Source organism: Falco punctatus (genome assembly GCF_963210335.1).
Source record: "Falco punctatus genome assembly, chromosome: 1".
NCBI lineage: Eukaryota > Metazoa > Chordata > Aves > Falconiformes > Falconidae > Falco > Falco punctatus.
In genome coordinates this window covers 21618522-21637257 of record NC_137580.1, presented here as the reverse complement: position 1 = coordinate 21637257, position 18736 = coordinate 21618522, and positions in this window count along the sequence as shown.

Here is an 18736-nt window from a genome sequence, read left to right as displayed (position 1 = left end):
TTTTCAAAGGTATTAATGTATTTAATCTAATTTTCAACTATTCCTACATAGATCAGGTAACTAACTCTTATCAAGATGAATCTGAGTTAGGAAACAGTTTTTTCACATGCTCCTCAGCATTCTACTAGACACTATGTTCTTTTCAAAAGGCACAAGTATACTTGAAGAGATGTCTTTTTGTTGTCCAGAGGGTATTAATTTACTATAGAAATCATAAAGCTAAAGAAATTTGTGGTTGGAAGTTATCCCTAATCCATTCTCTTTCAGTGAGGCTGGGTCAAGAATATGTACATCTAACACATTCCTAAATTCTGACCAAAAAAGGAAATTCTGCAGTGATGTTGCCTGGCCAGTGGAAAAAAATAACAATTGCCCAACAGTAGCGAGGGTTTTCCATAACACCAAGGCTCATTCTTCTTCAGTGACAGTTTATTCTTCTCCTCTCATGACTTCTGCTTATTTTTCTGTAGTAAAATTTACATTTCTTCATTATATCACTGAGAAGTTTTGATCAAATCAAAATCTGTCTTCTTTCAAAGGTTTGTGCATATGTGTTACACATTTTAAGTGAAAACTTGTTTTGAAACATCACATAGATTTTTAGATCACTTAGATTTTTCTCGTCAGAAGCAAAATGTCACTGAAATCAGCATAAACCAGTAAACTAAAGCATATGGCTGCTGATGTATCAAAAATTCTTGAAGGAAAAAAAATGTCCCTCTGGCAGAAAATTTCTGAAACACTGTATCATCTAAATTCCTGGGTCTATGGAAATATTTTGTGGTTTGTTGTAAGCACAGGTGGGTTTTTTTTAAAAAAACAATTGATCATGATTAGTAAATTTCTTGTTTATAATTCAAAGTTTTCTTTCTTCTCCCTTTCTGCAAGTATTTAAGTGATACTACAGTAAGAAACATTCTGAACAGAATATTTTTGTGACACACGTTTCTGTTAGCAGATGGGAAATGCACTGTTTGGGAATGGGCAAACCTGTATTTTCAGATTTCTAATTTTCAGAGGATTGTAAAATGCTGGAAGCTTACACTCAATATTATCTGGGCTCTGTGAGCCTTGTTTCAGCAAAACTGCATTGCACTCTCTGAAAGAACCAACTTTTCCATGGTATGTAAGGTACACTCTGGATAGAAATGTATTAGGGCAATTATTTTTGTGTGCTGTTATGAAAGAACTTACTTGTTGCTGTATTATTTTAAAGCTGTCATTTAATAATGTATTGGTATTACTATTTCAGGCTTTGAAAAGTGTGAAGCACTGCCAGATCCCATTGGGTTACAGCCTGCCCACACCCAGAACTAAAATACAACTCCAGATCTCTGAAGTGCCAGTTTAATGCCAGTACACGGAAGGACAGAGACAAGAAGGTAAGGAAATAAACTGATGACTGGTATGATTGGTCATAACCCCAACAAAAAAATGACTTTGAAATTTTAAAATGCAAGAGACATTGTGTAGGTTTACTGGTAAGATCATTAAGAAGCAACACAGATAGCATTTCTCTAGGGCACCAGTGAGAAGGAGGTTAAAGAGCACATGTTCTTGTCCACCCCAGTCTCAAGTTAAGCTAGAATGCACCTATATTGCATACATATCTACATATAATGACTTTTGCATGCCTCATTCTGGTCCTTCTTACGTACAAGGTAAAACTACTAGAATAGATGGCTACGTGTTTCTGCATGCAACCTGAATAGGTGTAATTTTAATCAGAAAGTTAATTTTACTTCCATAACTACAAGATGATGTGGTGCATTCAGTTTACATGAGGTACGCTTTGTTAATGATCAAAAAGAACCTTAAGTAAAAGTGTGAAAAATGTTATCCATAATTTTCCCCAAGCATATTTCAATTTCCTAAACTGAACGTTAGAGTAACAGTAATGTTGCTCAAAAGAAATAATTGAGCACCCACTGTTAAATGGGGCAAATAATATTACTAATTTCAGCAGCATGGAAGTCTAAATTCCTTCAAGTGTTTCCAGAGGGATGTCCTTGTGTGCCTTACTCTGCTTGCATTGTGGTGCCAGCCACAGTTTGTATTCCCAGATTTTTTTTTAAAAAAAAAAAGCTTTTAAGTGGCACATGTTTTTCTCGGTTCTTTGAAAGTCCAAAGCTCAGATATGATCATTCCTGAAATCACATTCAACATGTAGTGAAGTGTAAGGGTGAAAATGAAGTGATTTAGCTGAATAATGTTCATCTTTATCTTTATAGTGCCTGCCTAGAGCAGAGTCAGAGCCTGTAAGCTGTAAGCAGAGCTCCATTCCCATTTTTCAGAGCGACATGGAGTCACTTATGGAAGTTTATGCTCAAAGATCTGCTATGAAGAATTAAGCAGGATTTTTCTTTCCACAAATTTTTAATATAAGAAAATCTATCCTTATTTAATATAAAGAGAAAGAATCTCCAAGATGCTAGCAGAGAAGGTGGATTTCCAAGGATTAAAAAAAAAAAAACCAACAACAAACACACTTCGTAATGGCTGAGCTCTAAAGAAAATTGTCTGATCTGTTTTTCCAAGATAACTTTTTTCAGCCATAGGGTTATAGAAACCTTTTCCTACAGTAAGAAATTCTTGTCCATAGTTGACCCCTTTCTTCAAAATGTAGTCTTGTATAAAATTATTTCTTATTGCCAGGGAAAACAGGATTCCCTTTTCATCAGATGGATAATATTAATTGTACAGACTGAGACTATGGGGTGTAATACTAGATGCAAGCCTGTGTTTAAAAATAAAACCTGTCATTTCATTCCAAAATCTTTTTTATTTCACATCGTCAATATTAAAAAAGATTGGTTCCTTAAATGAAAATGCAGGTGCATGTAGTTCAGGGGTCAGGATGTTGGTGTAGACACACAGCCACAATACTTTTACACCTTTCAAAAATGTTTGAATTTTTAGCTGTAAAAAAACAAGAAATATGCACCTGTTTGTATCTTTTCTTCAACCATAGAAAATTAAATAGAAAAAGAAAAGGGGGTAAAATCGTAATACCACGAGTTATCTTTATTTCATATCATCTATCTCAAATCGTGCTCTTCTTTTAGCTTTGGAATTACAAATGGTGGTAGCACTATAGAGCTCCTGAAAGCATCATGTAGATTTAAGCACCAGACCATCAGAATCACAGCTGCTAGCTAACAATCAAGTTTTAATATAATTTAATCTATTTTTTCCTCTTTCTAATTATTTTTCCTTCCACTAGAGTGGAGAAAAGGATGTTTAAAAAAAAAAAAAAAGTGCTATAAGAGTATAGAAGAAACATAGATACTACCACCAACATTTTTTTTTCTTCCCCCTAGCCTCCCTGTCTGCAGAAGATTCACAGCTTCTATTTTGTGAGGATTATTGGGATGATGAATAAGTGCTATGAAGTTTACTTCACAGTCTTCAAGTCTTCTGTCAGAGCTTTCAAAATAGTCATTTGGATTTGCAAACTTTCACAGTACTTTGGCAGCACTGCTCAGTACTTTCCTACAACACAGATACCTTTCCACAGAAGCATTAGCTATGCAAGCAGAGCTATTACGTTATGAAAAATGCCTGTAGAGTTTCTCATACAGCAACAGGAGAACAGAAAGACCATTCTTTCACCCCTTTCTGCTGCTAGGCACCCCGGCCCCAACAGACAGCAGGTCACTGCAGGCTACTTTGCCCTCCTCTTCTTAATTCCCTGGCAAGCTGCACAAAGAAGTACCCTGCTCCATCCCCTGCATAACCAGACACAAGGCTGAACCAAGGCAGGATGCACACAACATGAAATATCCTCACGGTGTAAGAGCAAAGCATGGGATGGGCTTTGCAAGTATCTGTTTTATAGTAGCTTGATGTGGACTGTAATTCCTTATGCTGACTCACACAAGTGTTCAATAGGATAAAGATCTTAATATGATCTATTGAGTTTGTCCTGATCCACTTTTGGTGCATTATTCTACTAATGGCAACTTAGTAGGTTCCAACCAAAGAATGAAAACCGGCCATTCTTGTACTCTATTTTCTGATAAAACCCTTGAGCTAGATTCTGATGTCTCTACTGAAGTTTTGAAGTGATGGATCAGGTCCACACACACCTGCTCTGATTAGAAATCTCCTTAGAGTAAATGCAATCTGAATTAGAAATCTTATAGCTAGATACTCCAGGATCTGTGGAAGTACTGAATTTTATCTCCATCTTTATTTCTCAAGATACGGGTTGTCCATAGGGACTGTCCCCACTCTCCGTGGGTACTTCTGCACCAGCACACCCCAGAGGGCCCCTGGATCCAGAGATCCCAGGTGCCAGTCAGTTCTCCCTTAAGGTGAGATCTCCTTTCCTCTTCCTTCCCAGAGGTCCTTGGAAGGAAGGCAGCGAATCAAAGTAAGCTTCAAGCAGATGCCAGATGTGGGGAGAGGATCCTGGAGCATGCTGTGGGGGCTGTGTCAGTCAGATGTTGATTTCTCTCTTGTCTTTTCTAGAAGGCCCACTGGCTCAGAGGTGACTCCTAGCAGTGCTTTAAACAGTTTGAGCGGGACAGGTGATGTGAATATATATTATTTACTGATGTTTTCTTCCACACATTTTTACGTCCTTTCCCCAGACTGACCTGCTGTCATGCTTAGTAAAGTCAATATGCTTATTTTGCTTTGTGAAATAGTTTTGCTTTATAATTACAAATTCACAGAGGTCCTGCTAATGTGATTGTTTTAGCACCGAGGGAGTTTTACTATAGTGCTAGTTCTGTGCTGCATTACCCAGAGGCAGTTGAAGCAGCCCTAATATTAGTGTTTCAATCAAAAGAAATACGATAAAGACAGGAAGAAACCCTTTAGCTAAGAACCTTGAAAACACATTCATGCACATGCCTTCTGCTAAAGCCATGAAAATGCAGCGAATCTAAAAATATGTGGCAAATGAAAATTTTGTATTGTGATTAGTTCAAATATCAGAAGATACCTGTGGCTTTTCAGCCCTTAATTAAACCATAAGTACTATTTGTTTCCTCTTCCTACATATGTTTTGCTTTTATCAAGGGTGGAAAGGCTAAAATGCTTCAGGATCGTGCTTTGTCTCAGAAATGGCTCCAGCCTGGCACACTCAGAATGATGGCAAGTCTGTGGTTTGCTGTGAATTAGCTTAGCACGCTTGCTGGGGCTGGAAATCATGTACTGTAACTAAAGCGATAGACTATTCAGGAGTTTAATTCTGTAAGGTTCAGGGACCCTCCTGCAAAATGCTTGCTTTTAGTGGATCTTGGAGGACTTCAAAGTATGTGAGGCTTGCACTTAGAAAAAAAAAAAGAAAAAAGAAAGAAAAAAAGATAGAAAAAATGCACAAATCTTAGTTGCAAACACATTGTTTCCTGTCAGCTTTTCTAAGTACCCACAGAATGTTACAGCTCGTTGTCGAAGAACAGAACTCTGTTTTCCCGCAATAAACCTTTTACATTATTTCAGGCTGGGAAAGGATGTTTTCTGCTTCAGCTTTTAAAATATGGTATGTAAGAGGAACTCCATTTCTTTTGTCAGGCTGCAAGAGTAAATACTATATATTATATATACCTACTGTTGATGCAGAGTCCCATGATATGATTTTGTTTGATTCACCAGTATATTAGAATGTAAAAATATTTCTTTCTGAGATTAAGTTTAAAAAAATATAAAAGAAAGAGAAAAAGGAAAAAAAAAAAGTATCCTGGAAGAGATTTTGAGGCACACACTCTGTGTTTCTTTCCCTTGTGTTTCAGGCAGGGGTACTTCCCGGAGCTGGGAATGTAGGCTCGACTCATCCCTCCAAAGCCATGCTTGGATGCTAGCCGCGGTGGAGGAGAGCTTAGCTATCTCTTCCACACAGTCCTTCACGTGAGAAGGCTTTTCTGAGTGATTTGAGAGGGTACTGAAGAAGACAGCGAAATGGGCAGCACCAGCTGAAGGGTTTGGCAGGCCAGGGAGGAGCACACAGCCCAGCTGCAACCAGCTGGGGGTCTGAAGACCAGCTTTCGTCTGGCTACAGAAAGAGCTGATTCCTCAGCTTTTATTTTTACCTCTGTTTCTCAAGAGTGGCCCACACCCTGTTTTTCAGAAACAGTGCAGTAAGTGTGCACACACTGATCCGTTGTACTCGGCAGTGGTTTATCCATCTTCAGGAAAACAAGAGCCAAACCTCAGAGTCCTTCTCAGGAGGGAATCCTGTGTGGCATGTCAGGATCCATAGTTCGGATCGCAGGTAAGAAAAACAGTGCAAAATGGGGCATAAGAATTACCTCCCAGTGGCTCCTCAAAAGTGTGATTATTCCTCGTTCCATCATCTCTCTGGCTTTATGCATATGGCACCTTCCAAGACTTACGGTTGGTTTGTTCTGTTTTGTTCATTATTTCCCCCTATCAGTTACAAACTCATGGAAAACCCAGGCTAATTTAGAGCGTAACATAATTGAGGATTTTGCTTATTCATAGCAATTTATTAAGCTGTGTAAAGATATCTCTATTTTAAGTTTTTAGATTGTATCTCTTATCTTCCTAAAGAGTAGTAAATGCAAATGGCTTATACAATGAGCTGTATCTGCTTAAACTTGCGAAAACATAAGGAGTCATGTTACAAAACAACGCAGAGCTGTTCCAGGCAACACTCTAAATTTATGGTACAATGATGCTAGATGACAATGGAATTGCAAAGGAAGTGCTTAGTACATCTAAAATTAATAACTAGCGAGTCCCTTTTCTTTTTTTTTTTCCTGGCGATGATTATAAGTATTCACGCTATGTTTGAACATAATCTGCTCAGAGCAGCAGTTTGCTAAATGTACTGGAGATTATTGAACAAAATACAAGTTGAGGTCATGTTTGGGTTTTCATTGGGCAAATAACTATCATTTTCTTCTCAATCAAAAATGAAATTGCAATGTTAGAGGAGGTACTCGGATTCAGTGCATACAAATGGGAAGTAGATATCTCTGCTCCCAGCAATTCAGAGGTATAGAGGGGAAAATAAGCATGTCACCCCATGCTTTTCTTAGTGGCGAGAACAGATGCATTATATGACTCCAGGGGCTGTTTCTTAAATATCAGAACACTACCCAAGCATCATAAAAGGTGGCAATGCTATTGAGTCTCACGTAGTCATGGACAGCCACCTTACTATAAATACACACTGGTATACGAAGGCGATAAATGGCCATCCCTCAGCAAAAGGAAGGAGGGAGGAAGATTTTCAGCCTCTCTGTATGCAGGGCTGACTCAGAGTTCCTCCCAGGCAACCAAACCTTTACACTGCACGCTTCAAATAAAAGTTTCACAACCTCTACCTTAAAATCCGTTTGTTACATTCATATTATGTACCTATTTTATTTCAAGCAACAAGTCAGTTATAAAGATATATTTTTAATAATAAATCACACTTCTGGGTACACTTAACAGAACTTATGTATTGTCTATCTAGTACCCTGTGTGTAGCTCCCTGCATCAAAAGAAAAATGTACAACTTAATCAATTGTAACCTTCGCTATATACCAGGAGGGCTGTTGATCCTAAATATGAAGAAATCATCCTGACTTTATTTGTTTATTATTTCAGGCTTCGCAGTCTCATGCAAAATGCAAAAGCCATATAGTTTATTTTAGCAGCAATCATAAAATTGAATTATTTGTTTCTAGACATACTCTTTGCTAATTTGTGAGGCAGTAAATTTATTTCAGTCGGTTTGGTGTCTTTTACCACAGCTACACGTATGCATTTACATACAAACGCAGACAAACAGCTATTAGAACTGAAAAAAGCATTCAGTGAAGTTGTTGGTGGCGTATAGTGTACCTTGACTAATTAGGCTAGCAGTTACTTTGGATAATGTGCAATTTATTCAGAGTGCAAGGGGACTATAAAAAGGGTCACTAACTGTGTTTGTGTTAAACAATTAATTTCCTTCCTCAGTTTTACCCCCTCTGATTTGGAAATGTCTCCTGCCTGTGTTACTCAGGAGATAATGGAAATGCAGTGTAAGGCATTAATGAGACCAGCCCACTTAGCTTTGAGGTTTGACTTTTTCTTCCCCCACCCCCCCCCCCACCCCCCACCCCCCGGCCTCCTCTTAATGGTCTCATAGTAGGTTGCTAGAGGAAAGAGAGAAAGATGCAGTGCTGCTAACTAAAGGTCAGCCGCCCTGGGCCGCATGGGCTGATGTGCTGACCAGACCTGGGGAGAAAAGGGAAGAGTGATGCTTTCTCAGTGTTAAGAGTGGCCTCACAAAAGAAATGTATTTGAAATAACAACAGTCTGAAGGAACACGTTACTGACCTCGCGTTCAGTGGTGCTGGAGGGAAAAAAAAAAAAAATAGCCCAGGCCCTTGAATATTTAATGATGGCTGAACAAACTTGGAATGACCTGAGGAAGATGAGAAGTCACAGAAGTTAATGCTCCCAAAATACAGCAAAGCTCAGTAGTCCTTAAAAGCAATTAAAGAGCTTTTACCATCTGTTAAGTAATTACCTATCATCATTAGTTATTAGAAGTAGGAAATGATGTAAAGGGCACAAACAGAATATAAAAAGCACAGCCAGATTCTTGTGGGTTTCTTGAATGAGGTCATAAAAACTTGGTTTTTAATATGAAATAAAAATGACAAACATTTACAGGTGGTTTTGTAGCTGCTCCTCTTCAAAAGGAAAAGCATTACATTTTTCCTAACAGTAAATATTTAGCTTGATTCTTGCAGTTGTTTCTAGTATGAGATACAAACTTGATTATAATAGTCATCTCCAAAAAACAACATAAGATGAAGAAGATTTAGGGTTTCCAAATTCAGTGCATTATAGCTCAGCTGAAACCAATTATGGAAAACACAATTTGAGGATCATGACTTGGAACAGATTAAACCCAAGTTACCAAAAGCCCCCAGAGCTGTATGTGCTTTTAAGCTGCATGACTCTACACACATATGCGCACATTATTACTTATATATCAATACGGGCTTCTATTTCCCTTATCTCTAATTCTAACTTCTTCCCCTCTTCTTAGTCAGAGTAGGTTCCGTACAATGTATTTCTTTCAAGGTATTAGCTGCATTTCTTTAAACTTTCCATAAGAATTTAATTCTATAGGTATGAGGTTGCACAGGGATCCTTGGGTATGTACTTTGCTGTTTTTTGGTCTTACTTGGTTCAGAGAGCAGGTGACAATCCAAGTTGATATATCTCACTGGAAGTTTACAGCACGCATTAGAATTATACAAATGCGTGAAAGCTCTGTTCCAGATCATTTAAAAAAATGTGGTCTCAGTTGTTTTTCATCACCTGGTTCAAAAACAGTTCCAACAAATTATGTGGTTTTCCAGTAAGGGAGGATAATTCTCTGTCAGTCAGGAAAACGCAGCAGGATGCAGGTTATTTTTAATGTGTTTAGATTTGAAAACTGATAGTTGCACCTATTTCTTCTCAGGTTCTTTGCTGGAAAAAATCCTTGCAAATACCATATTGGGCCTCCCATGAATCTAAAATTGGTTGCAGTCAGCTAAGTTCTGCTGGGGGCAGCTTGTGTGGGCTGTGTTTGCCCATGTTGCAACAGAGCGAGTGTCAAGAAAATACCTTTTCCTTGGCAAAATTGTTTGGCTGTTTGTGAAAAATCAAAAAAGTCCATAACTAGTAAAGATGAGCTGTGGCTGTGTTGAGGTACACAGACAAACGACCTGTCCTGAATGTGTAGTTTGAGACAGCAGTGTGAGGAACTACCGATATCAAAAGCAAATAATGCCCAAGCGAGTGTCCTACCCTGGCTGTATAGTTGCACAAACAAAATAGAAATAAAATAAGCTGTTGAACCTTCTAGAAATCAAAGAGAAAGTCATGTCCATGCTGTCCAGGCTCACCCTGGTTTATGGCTGCAATAACAAGATAACAGTGTGAGAAATGGACAAACCTGGTAATTAATAAAATGGGGAGTTAGCAGATAGCTGTGGCAGATTATCAAGCAAACCGTACGGTAAATACCAAAAAAGGGGTGTTAGGACAGCAAATCCAGGGCCACTGGGATAAAAGCACACAGGACAAGCTGCATAACTGGGAGAGACAAGGGGATTGAGAGGGATGAACATGGGAAGGGGAACAAGGTGATAAAAGAAGTAGAAATCAGTACTGCTCCAGGGCTCCTTTTAAGCAGCTCCATGCCAAATCAATGCAGTTGCCCCCACCATAATCCTGTCTGACTTACTTTTCTATCCAGGAGGGAGATGGCGTGTCTTCCCTGGCCTCCATGGATCCCCACAAGCTCATCCCAGCACCCACCACAGATGGGAGCAACTGAGGAACTGCCCAGCATCATCTGCCCTTCATGACCCTCTGCATGAGGCTGGTGGATCTGTGGCTGCTGACACAAAGGACTGCAATGTCTGCGTGGCTATGTATGGCCTTCTTTCTCTCTGGGGGTCTGATGCAAAATCTAGTGAAGAATATTGGAGTATTTTTTCCCCTGTGCAGATTTATATTACTTTTTTTTTTGTTTAAAGATGTGAAGTGTGCTATATATAAGATGTATCACGTATGTTTTTAAAAAGCCCACAATTTTATTTTGGTTTTGGCAGCTGAAAGTCTAAACATTTAGGTAAAGAACAGAGGTGTTTGGTTTGCATTGCCAAAATCTTACTCATAAGGTACCCTATCCCATTATTTTTTCCATCTGTTTTGTCTCTTAGACGTTATTGCAGCAGCTTAAGAGTTTAATTTATTTCTACCGCGGCATAGAAAGAGGATGTGAGAAGAGTCAGAACAGCTTAAAACCATAACCTTAACTGCTGAAATATTCTATTTATGAAAACACCTTCTGAATTTATGTTCAAAATCCTCCACCTGATTTGCTGACTGAGGAGGAAGAGAGAGCAAGGGATTTTTCTATGTCAGTTCTGCACAAGTACGGCTGTATTGAATATTTAAATACAGTATTTGCAGTCAGTGCATACTGTTATACACTTTTTTTTCTCATGTATGACAATTTGTGAAAGATTACAGTTACCTTTTTATTAGAGTAAAAACAAAATATCCAACAAATACTGAATTATAGTATCATGTAAGTTGATCTTATTTTCTATTTTACTCCAAAACTCTTTGTGAGTACTAACACCAGTAGCAGATTTGGGAGATATGTTACAGGCAGCATGTTGTCTGGATGATGGCAGGGGTAAAGAAACCTAGAACAAAGATGATTTGGGGAAAACCAAGTGCCTTTTAATCTGTATTCAGACACCTAACTAAGAGCTGGTCTGTGCAGTCCTTGAGTACCTGAAGGCTGCTTGCACAAGCAGCTTCATTCTGCAGCATCGCTATGTCTGTATGGACAGCTTCATCCACTCTGCTCTCAGGCTCCCTGTGCACCTGAAACATGTCTCCAAACCATAAATAATAGTTTCTGGCTGGCGTAGAGCCTCAGTCCTGGAGGCTGATTTATGAACCTTCAGGAAGTATAAGCCAGCCCTTGAGGCCGGAGGCCCAACCTTCCATATTTTAATATCCAGATCCAGGAGGATATAGGAGTGGTGAAGCTGCAGCCCTGACTGTCTTGTGTTCGGGGGGCTCTTGCTCCTGAGAGAAGGAGGGCTGATCCCACCAGCTCCCAGCTCCGCACCCTGGAAACCACCCTGATTCCCCATTTCACCTCCAAATTTTTCCAGAGCACTGCCAGCACTTTCCAGCCTTTCTGCATTTTGATTTGGCACTCTTGACTTGCAGCACAATCAAACTAGCAGGCTGCAACAAGGCTTTTATCGTCGGTTAGATTCTACTGTCTGTGCTGTTTCTCCTTCCTCCAGAGGTCAGACCACACTGCTCCTCCTCCATGCTTGACCACTATTTTCTCAGCACCTACCTATTCAGCATGAGACTTAAAAATGTAAAAATTATTTGCTTCCAAAATCTGTTCTCCGTGGACAGGCATCTGTCCTGACTTCTCAGCGGAGACAGTGCTGCTTTGCTTATATTAATGCAGATGTAATATACTATATATCGGTTAGTGTAATTGTTGGGTTAATACTGGAAAAGCAGCTACTAGTAGAAGGTTTATGGTGAAATAAGCAATTTTCAATTTTTTCAATTGAATTTCAAAAATTTCAAAATGCAAATTTAGCAGGCCTGAAAATGGAAAATGGAGTTAAGAACCGTGTGTCACGGCCATCTAGACATAGGCACGCAGCCCACATAGGTCTAATAAAGGTCACAGAGGTTTCTTGTTAATCAAGGAAAAAAAAATATCCATTAGCCTGATTGGAAGACTATTCATGAAAAATCATGTTTCCATAATGGTAAGGTGGTGCATTTGGCCTTGGGGTTTTGATTGTTTCCTTCTTTCTTTGTTGCATGATAGCAAATTTCTTGTAAAACTGTAGATTCTAGTTGAGGCTCTACAGCTAAATTTAAAGACTCATTCTCTCTTGCCTTTATATCAACAAACACTTAAGGTTTAATACAAGCATCAGTGTGAGGATTTAGAACAAGCATCCTATGAAGACCTTTCTTTTCAGGTGAGTAGCTCACTCCTGTGTGAACAAAGAGAAGTCACTCGGTCTGGCCAAATGTCCCAAATGCCAGGCCTGCCTATAATCCAGTGAGGAGGGTATCACCTCCTGTAATTCTGTACATTTAAAGTCCCTTTGTTCTGAAAAATGTGCAAAAGTAATTTTGGGCTTGTTGGGTTTTTTTTCTAGAAAAATGGTAACAGGTTACCTGAGCAATGTTTGGGGAGAGGACTCTAACCAGGGCATCTCAATGGCATTGGAAGGTGACAAAATGACTACAGGATGTAGATCTGTGAATTGGTACCAGCACCAAATCCCTTGACACATCCTCAGTAAGTTAGGAGTTGCAGCATGTTCGAGGCTGTGACAGTTAAAAAGTAAATATCAAAAATAAAATCAATCTTTGAGCAGGCTGAATTCTAAATAATTAAAACTCGCAAAAATATGTAAGAAGTGAAGCAGAAATAATTGTTGGTGCTAATATTTAAAAGCTATGAAATGCCTGCCTGTGTGCGTGCATCTTTTTTTTTTTTTTTTTTTAGCTGTCAGATTTCACATGATGGAAAGTTGTCACCCCCAGACTGGTATTTTTGGAACTGCTCAGTGTGTAATCAGTTAGTGATAGTAGCTAACGATTACAAGCGTGATGCCTGGAAATAAAATAAATGTGAGTACTCCTGCTGTGGACTGGGGTGTGCTGGCAGCTTGGTGGTGAAAGGTGATGGGACCTGGAGCATGTGGGGAGGGACTGAGCATTGCCAAGGTGCAGGAGGAGGCCGCCTGCTGGTCTTCAGTGCCCAGCAGATGCTCAGCAGCTGCCCAGCCTATCCACTCTAATACACCTTTAACTGTACCACAAGTACCTTTAACTGTTGCTTTCGACTCCTGCTAGCAAGAATTTGGACAGCTCAGTGGGAACACGTAGAAAACCAAATTGTGAGTGCTATCCTGGATTTCAACCTAAAGGCACAAGAGCCTTTCTATCAATCTATAAATATTGCTACAAGCCTTCTGCTGTAACTTTGCTTTATATTTTTGTGTTCTGTGGAAGAGCATTTTTTTTTTTGCAATATTGCAAAAACTGGAAGAAAGCTTTGGATTAAGATGATGATGTAGTCGAGAGTAAGGATTTGTGGAGGAATGAGGGAGAGCAGCAGCACTTTGTGACAGCAGAAATAAAAGCACAGGCAGGGAACTACATTGCAATCTATATCCACCAGAAAGAACTAAACCCAGCAGCTGCCTCATGTGGGCGCAAGGGCTACCACACATGAAGCAAGAGAGACCCACAGCTGTGCACAGCTCTGGAGGGCAAGCTTGGGGAATGACGCTGTGCTTGGGAGGGAAGGAAAGGTGGGGAAGCAGGGGTGAAGTTTCTGCCGTGAGGACGGACTAATCCCCTTAAGGCAGACTATATCTGCATATTTTTATTTTTTCTTTATTTTTTCCTTTTTTTTTTTGTTCTTGTTTTGTTTTTTGTTTTCTGTTGCTGTGGGTCTTTTCTGTTAACTCAGTGAGTAGAATCAACCCCCAACAGGGTCAGACAGAAACCCCCAGAGGGCATCCAGGGGCAAGGAGAGACACAAGAGAGGTGTAAAGAAGGAATGGGGAACAGGAAGAGCTGTGAGTCTGGTGTGTCCCAGCTTGTGCAGCTTCATCCTGAGCCTGGTGGTGAAGAGGCTGCGCTGGTAGCCTTGGAGCTGAGGCCTTAAGGGCCTGCCATGCGTGTCAGTGGCCTCAAAGTCATCAAAAATAGTTGAGTGCAAGGTAGGAAGAGCAAAGTAGGTCCAGCTGGCACCCACAGTTCCCATCCCAAATAAGTGTGCTTGCACATTTCCCAACCGCTGTTAAAGAGAGGGTCAGTGGAGACATGGGTGTGCAGTATTTACCGTGATTGCAGCAGCTGCTCTGTTATCCATGTGTTTCTCTGCTTGTTAATCCATGCTCTCCTGACTGTTAATTTAAATACCTTTTCATGACATTTGGAGACTAATAGAGCATGCTGACCCAGGAGGAGCCTCTGAAAGTCTGCCTGATATGATATACATAAATCAGAGCCTATTCATTCTTGCATACAACCCCTTTTCTTGCGTAGACATGGCTTCTGTAGCAAAAAATAGGGATAAGTAGAAAATGCTGCTCAAGAAGAACCATTGTACATGTTAGGACAGTCAGGAGAGGGATTAATCCTGGCAGTGGTTGCCTAGTATTTGTTAAAGTGGGTGATGCATAGTGACAATGGCAGCTGCTCCTTTCCATAGTGCTGCTGAGGAAACATTGCCTGCAGGAACAACATGTCTCACTGGGAAGGGGGCACATTTGTGCTGCTTTCAGAGAGACCCAGATGCTTCCAGCCTTTACGTTTCTCCACAAAAGGCTCTTGGAAAGTGTGAGTTAATAAGAGTTAATAAGGTGTTACATTTATATATGGTGCCACAGGAACGTTTGTTACCTGTAGGTTTGATCATACCTGTGAGCTAGACACTCTGAATTGGATACCTTGGAAGGGGCACGCTTGAGATGAGGGGCTTGGGCTGCAAGAAAGAGATTTAGGCTCTCTATGACCAACATTAGGCTGCCTGACTCCTGGTACTTACATGTTAGTGGGATCAACAGCCTTCCCTGGAGTACGTGTCTAAGCCCTTTCTTTGTATCTTTTTTTCTTCCCCCACCCCTGCCCCAAATCTGCAGAGAAAGAATGAGGCTTTCCTCGTGCTTCACTGAACGGGTTGCTTTAATGCATGCTTTAATGCATGCGTGTAGTTTAACTAAGGCAAAAAAGAGCTTGCACCATTCAAAATGGCACTCGAATCATTGGGCTACTTGAGAAAAAAGTATTTGCCAATCACTCCTTTTGAATCTGCTTTATTTGATGTAGAAGTACTAAACATGAGTGGAATGAGTGAGGGAGAACAAAAAGGTTTGATGACTCAAAGCTGGTGCTGAGTGGTGGTGGTTGTGATGGGAGGTCTTAGCTAGTTGTATCTATGCTGTGATTTTTTCTTCCTTCCCCTTCCCCCTTCCCCCTTCCCCTTCCCATTCCCCCTTCCTTTCCTTCCCTCCCCTCCCCCCTTCCTTCCCTCGAACAAGCTGCTAAAAGAGCTCTAGGATTAAATATTGAACAAAATAGTTCCTGGGTAAGCGTGACAGTTAATGAACCAGAAAGTTGTATTCCCCCACTTCTGGTGTTTAGGGAATGCACTTGACAGGGCTTTGGCTCTCCCGCTTGGCGAACGTGCAGCGGCTGAGCAGTGGGGGCTGGTGGGGGGGTCTTCTGCCTGCCAGGCAGGCTGGTAGCCCTTCCTGGAGTGTACAGGCCTGTGGTCAGAGAAGAGTGAAGCTGGTTTGTTCTCTGCCGAGGGGATTCCCAGGAACAGGCAGTCTGGCCTGCAGTGTTCAGTCTGCAGCTGACTTACCATCAGCAACAACTAAGAGAGAAAGAGAAATGTACTAAGTGTTTTAAAGAGGCAGCCATGCTGTGATGGAAGAAGGCTTTCAAAGTAATTGCGTACAAAATTCTGTAAATAGTGTAAAAAAAAAGCTTCTATGCAGAGTTAGGGTCCCTGAGTGGAGAGGAGGAGGAGGAGAAGACAACAGGAAGCAAATGGAGGAGGAAGAGGAGTTTGAAGAAAATGAGGAGGAAATAGATGACGAGGAGATGGGGAAAGAGGAACAGGGGGAAGAACACAGGAAGGTGAAAGATAAGAATGAACAAAATCAGGAGGAAGTGTTTAAAAAAGAATAGAAGAAATAAAAGTTGGAAGAAAAAGAGAGGGAGGAGAGAAGGAACAGGAGGAAGAACAGGAAGACTGGGAGAAGTAGCTGGACTCGATCTTAAGGGTCTTTTCCAACCTAAATGATTCTGTGATTAAGAAAAAAAAGAAGAGGCATTTTCTGTGAGAAACCTATCAAAAGTAAAACCAAACTGTAATCAGATTCAGTTTTTTGATGGAAACTGACTATCCACCCATAAATATTTTTCCTTTTTTTCAGTTCACAGACCTGAGAGAAGGTGAATAACAAACACTAGCAATTTCCCTCGCTGTCATCAATACCTAAGTGCATTGCTGAAGCAAACTGTTAAGGATGTTGGGACTGGACTCTTAAAGTCTGAAATTTGACTGAATTTTCTCCCCAACTTTATTGTAAGTAACCATATCCTCGTTTGCTGCCAAATGTGGAGTGTCTGCGCGGCGCTGAAGGAGCAGGCCAGCTGAAATGCTTCAGACACAGCCTGTGTTGCTTCAGCTATTGCCAAGGGAAGGCCCTTGGCTTGCCAGAGTAGTTTGTATGTAAATTGAGTGAGGTTATTTGTGTTTCAGTGTTACTTAAAAGTTAAACAGCTCTTTTACAAGGAAACGTAGTAAAATCAACACATGCATTCCACCCTCCTCCCAATGGGGAAGCAATTAGAAAAGAAAGGAAAGCATTCCCAAACAGCATTGCTTAACAGATAGGTTTGAAGTATTTCCTTTCCTTTTTCTAATCTAATAATAATACTGAGTCAATGCCTCTTTTGTCTTTGTATTTCACTCTCGCGATTTGAGCATAGTCAATCCTGTATGAATCTTCTATTCGGTAACTGTTTGTGAGAGGGTTTCTGTTGTTATTTTTTTTCCTGTTGCATAGTAGGGACAAGATGCAGAAGATAATGTGTTTGCCTGCTCAGATCTTACATATTCTCAAGAGCTCAATAACAAACAAGAAGTTCCAAAAATACAAATCTAAATATGTAAGCATTGCTTAACAGAATCTTTCCTTGCTAATTTTCTAAATATTGGTAGGCAATCCAATCTGATTACGCTTCCAAGGTGAAGACTGGCAGTTATACGATCAAAGATGTTGGATTTTGTTAGTTCAATCAGACCATGTTCTGTATAGATACAGAAATGGACTGGGTGAAATTCTGTGGCTCATGTCATGCAGAAAGGCAGAACAGCAGACCGTAGTGGTTCACTATGCCCTTGAGATGTACTTTTGAGAATCTGACAGTCAGACAAGGAGTCAGGCTGCTGGAGGATGAGAAACACACAAATAGGGTTTTTTTGTGTCTTGTTTTTGTTTTGTTTTCTTTTTTTTTTCTATGTGTACTTTAGCATCACATGAGAGATCAGTTGCAGAGCATGAATCGTATTCTCCAGGGCAGCTGCAATTGCCTTTCTTCAGTTTCTTTGCCCATGTATCGTTTCCAACCCCTTCTGCAGGTGGAACTAGGATTTTATAGGCAACCCCCTTCCACCCGACAGCTATCCCAGATCAGTGCCATTCTAGCACTGAATGAGGCAGATAATATTGGCAAAACGGGCTATTGTCATAGAGTAAGAGGCAATAGTAATACATAAGGTGTCTGAAGAAGCCTGCAGAGACATCTGTGATTATGGCATATTCCAACTTTTGAAAGGAAAACCCTAATGGATTGTTTCACATGTGGTGTGAAATTAGCTAGGCCTTTGATGAGCAAACTGTAGAACAGCTTATCGTGCCATGTGGAGAGACCGTCAGTAGCAGGGAACCTCTGAGTCACCCACATCCTTCTCTCCCCTCCACTGAGCTATAGGAATAAGCAGCAGCACTTGGTGGCATCGTCTCCACGAGTAAATCCCAGTCCCATCCTATTTACCCAACAAGCCCTGGCCTTACTGCTCTGCATCTAGCATCCCATTCTCTTCGCCTTTCCATGTGACATTTTGTTGCTTGTCATCTCCATTCCCCATCAGAAATCACTCATTTGGTCCCTCACCCAGCTTCAGACATCCTCTGGGCCCTCGAAGCTCCCATCACTAGCGCTTCCCATCTGAACATTCCCACCTGGCTGCCTTGGTGACTCCCAACACCACGTTTGTTTGTATTTGTCCCTCTCTTTGCATCCCAGCTCTTCACCTGCCACTCCTTCCCGCCCTTCAGTCCACCTCAACAGGGACCAGAGTATCAACCCTAAGGTTTGCCAGGTCAGGTTGGGTTTGAAAACTGCAAACACCTAATGATACCAACAACCTCACAGACTAAAAAAAAAAAACCTAAAAATGAGAAAGCATAAGCCTGTTGTTGCACGTGCATTTCCTTACAGACCTTTTCTTCCTCATTCCTCCTCTTGAGTCAGTGACTTTGTTCATCATTCCCTCTTGTTCTGTCTTGTGCACACTTCAGAATAATTCATCCAGTTAGCTGACTCAAAAATATAGTTATACCCGTTGTTATTTTAGCTTTTGGAACTCTTTTGTGTAAGAGGCGAGTGCTTTTAGCGGTCAGTG